The 3,451-nt window shown below is 25.5% G+C and overlaps 1 long non-coding RNA gene across 1 annotated transcript; it reads left to right on the forward strand.

The window, feature by feature from the left end:
* Nucleotides 1-209: 209 nt before the first annotated feature.
* On the forward strand, nt 210-585 carry LOC135922412 (uncharacterized). The gene is made up of 3 exons (XR_010570883.1): nt 210-260; nt 309-504; nt 547-585. It is a non-coding gene; the product is annotated as an uncharacterized LOC135922412 (long non-coding RNA).
* Nucleotides 586-3,451: the final 2,866 nt, after the last annotated feature.

The following is a 3,451-nucleotide window of genomic DNA, read 5'->3' on the forward strand; positions in this document are numbered from 1 at the left end:
ATACATTTTATATACCCCTTTTTTTATTGTAAATAAAAATATTTGACTGTAAAATTTATTTTATTTCATATGAGCTTATGAAATAAATAAATATATATATATTATATATTAATATTTATTAATACTATAATAAAGAATTATATATACATAAAATATTAAAACTTATATATAAAAAATATATATAAATATTCATTAATTTAAATATTATGTCCGAGTTTATCAATAAACCATACAAATTTTAATATTACAATATGGAAATGGTAAATTTTATTTTATAACTAAATTTTTAAGTTTATATATTTATTTAGATCTATATCGATGAAGAAGAGGAAGCAACAAGTTCTATTGCTTTACCATGGCCAAATTGAGCATATTTTAAAATAATATCTCAAAACAAAGAAAACAATTAATTCTCTGATGGTAAAAGGTTTGCCGTGTCTACCTAAAAATACAAAAATATCCGTCAGTATGACTTCAACGTGCAATATCGTGAAGCACATAAGGGTATAGATATTATATATTTAAAATTCTAATTAAAATTTTAAGAGAAAATATCCAACCTTGTTAACAAAAATAAAAAAGGGGTGAATTATCAAAGTCATCAACTGACTGCAAGCAAATAACCTGCCAAAAAAAACAAATAATTTAATTTCAGATTTTTTTCAGTACCCTACAGCAGATATAATTTCTAATAATGATTTAAATTTTGATAATCAACAAATTTTAAATAACTTTTTCAAAAATAAATGTAGAGATTTTAGCATTTTTAAAGAACTGATATAAAATTGTTATTTATTAAATATAACACTACAATTCCTTCAAGCGCCCCTGTGGAAAGACTATTTAGTGTTGCTAAAAATGTCTTCACAGATAAACGAGGATGCCTAAATGATCAAAATTTTGAAAATATTTTATTACTGAAATCTAATAATTATTTAATCATATATTTTCATATATTATATTAAAATTATAATTTTGGTTATATTCTGATAAATGTTATATCGCGTCAATAAATTTTTAGCTCATTTCATGAATTTTCACAATATAATATTAATTTAGGTTTATGCAAACCTATAAGAGCATAAAAAATGTATCTGTATACAGATACATTTAAAAATTGTATCTGTATCTTGATAACTTTTTAGACGCTGTATCTGTATCTGTATCTAGATAACTTTTGAGACTATGTATCTGTATCTAGATCCATTTAAAAAGTATCTTTTAACAACTCTGAAAAATATATATAATTTTTTAAAAAAAAACTATCTTTGGTAAGACATTATGACTGAATGATATATGTATAGAAATACGATTGTTTCACTTTGATGAAAATATTGGCCTTAAGCAAAGTCTCTCCTTTTGATAGTTGTCGGGGTTGGAGCCTGAGGGCTCCTATAAGAAAGGAATATTTATAGCTCTCAACATTATTGATGATCAACTGATGGCATAGGGCTTATATTATGCCCCTTTTTTAAATGTGAAAATATAGAGAATGGTGACCTAGACTACCTATATGATTTTACATAATGCACACTTCGTTAATAATGGATTCGAGCCTAATCAACCAATAGCAATTCTAAGCTCTTTGTTGGAAATCTAAATTAGAACTAGGCATTGTAGGGATTAGCAGAAATGGTAGCTTTATTATTTTATAGTGAATTCCAATTTATAAATAATGATAATAATCTTTTTAAAAAATAATTTTCTTTTTCTTGTTAATATAACAGTCAAATAAAAAAGGAAAATGTATGATTTTTATATATAACAAAATATCGCCTCAGAACAGTTAATTCGAATTTTCAAAAAAGATTTTTAAACTTAGCAAGAGAGAAGAAAAATATTAAAACAAAGTTTTAATTTTGTAAATATTTTAAAATTAATTTTTTTTTGATTATATTCAACAATCAGCATATAATCATCTCTAACCAAGCCCAATTGCAAATAAAAAATTTAATATAAAAACTATAATTTTTTGTTGCAAGTGAGTGCAAGTTAGAATTCTTATGGAATCTAAATAAAAGAAAGAATAAAATATATTTAAATAAATTAGGATAAATATATATATAATATAAAAAGAAAACGAATTAATGAACTTGACGATTTTATTTCGATAATGAATAAATATAAAATTTAGAAAAAATTATAATAAAAAATTTAATGATCGCGAATGGTAAAAAATTAGAGTCTTTATACTCATAAATTAAATTATTTACGGTTATCGCTATTCAAAAATATATTTAAACAATTTATAAACTAAAAAAAACTAAATATTCAAATCTATTTTCAATTTGCTTTTTTCTGTTTATCATTAATATAATCTACCATTAAACATGAAAATTACACAAAATAAAATTTGAATATATCGACAAATATTATAATATAATTAAACGTACTTATAATAAGAAAAATTTGAATATATCGATATGTATTATAATATAATTAAACGAACTCATAACAAGAAATATTTGCATAAATAAAATAATATTGTCTAACTCTCTACATAATCACGACACCTTCTTCCTTAAATTTGTCGTTCCTATTCTATTGACTCTTCGGCTAAATTCCCTTTAATCACCTCTTCTTGAATGGGCCGGGATACTACCGAACTGTCATTAGCTACATATAGTGACGGGCAAACTCGCATTAGGTGATTGCCTCCGCATGACCAACAATCGATCTTCCTTTTCTTGGAACCTTCGGGCACCCATCGTCTCTCTGTTACTCTTGTTGGTTCTTGCAACATCTCACCGTAACGATTCTGAACTTCTTCCTAGCCGCGTATAACCATCTTCTGGATTCCACCGTCCCGTCTATTCCTCTAATTTCTATTTTAATGATCTTATTCCCAATTCTAAAATACGACGCCATCTATAAACGAATTTAACTATACATGTATAGCAATATATATATCACCCTCACTATTATTATAATCCTAACTCATGATATCTCTCTCAATTGCAACTTTATTGGCTTGTTACTGTATATGATTATCATAATGTCCTTCAACATCATTTAAAATCAAGATTCTCATAATTGTCACTTGTTACCACAAACGAATCGATTATGTTTATCAACAATTTTAAAATTTCTACAGTTATGATTCTCATAATTTAACCGTTATTTAACAACAACTCAATCATATATATCATCAACATTTAAAATCAAGATTCTCATAATTCTTGTTACCACAAACAAAACGATTATGTTTATATATAAACATAACATTCATCTTTATAAAGTTAAAAATTTGTTATCAAGCAGTCAAGAATTCGTCTAATCAAAATATCAGTTCAAAATTTTAACGTGGGCTTGAAAAGAATGATAAGCATAGGATATGAGGTTGGGAAGGGATCTCAGGGTTTCTATCTGCAGTATTTTTCAAGGGAGTGGCCCCACCCTCCCCTATTTAGAAGACAATAATTACATCAAGTGAGGTGAGAAGTAGTTAATT

The sequence above is a fragment of the Gordionus sp. m RMFG-2023 genome, chromosome 1 (assembly GCF_954871325.1).
Source record: "Gordionus sp. m RMFG-2023 chromosome 1, tfGorSpeb1-WG-v2, whole genome shotgun sequence".
Classification (NCBI taxonomy): Eukaryota; Metazoa; Nematomorpha; class Gordioida; order Chordodea; family Parachordodidae; genus Gordionus; species Gordionus sp. m RMFG-2023.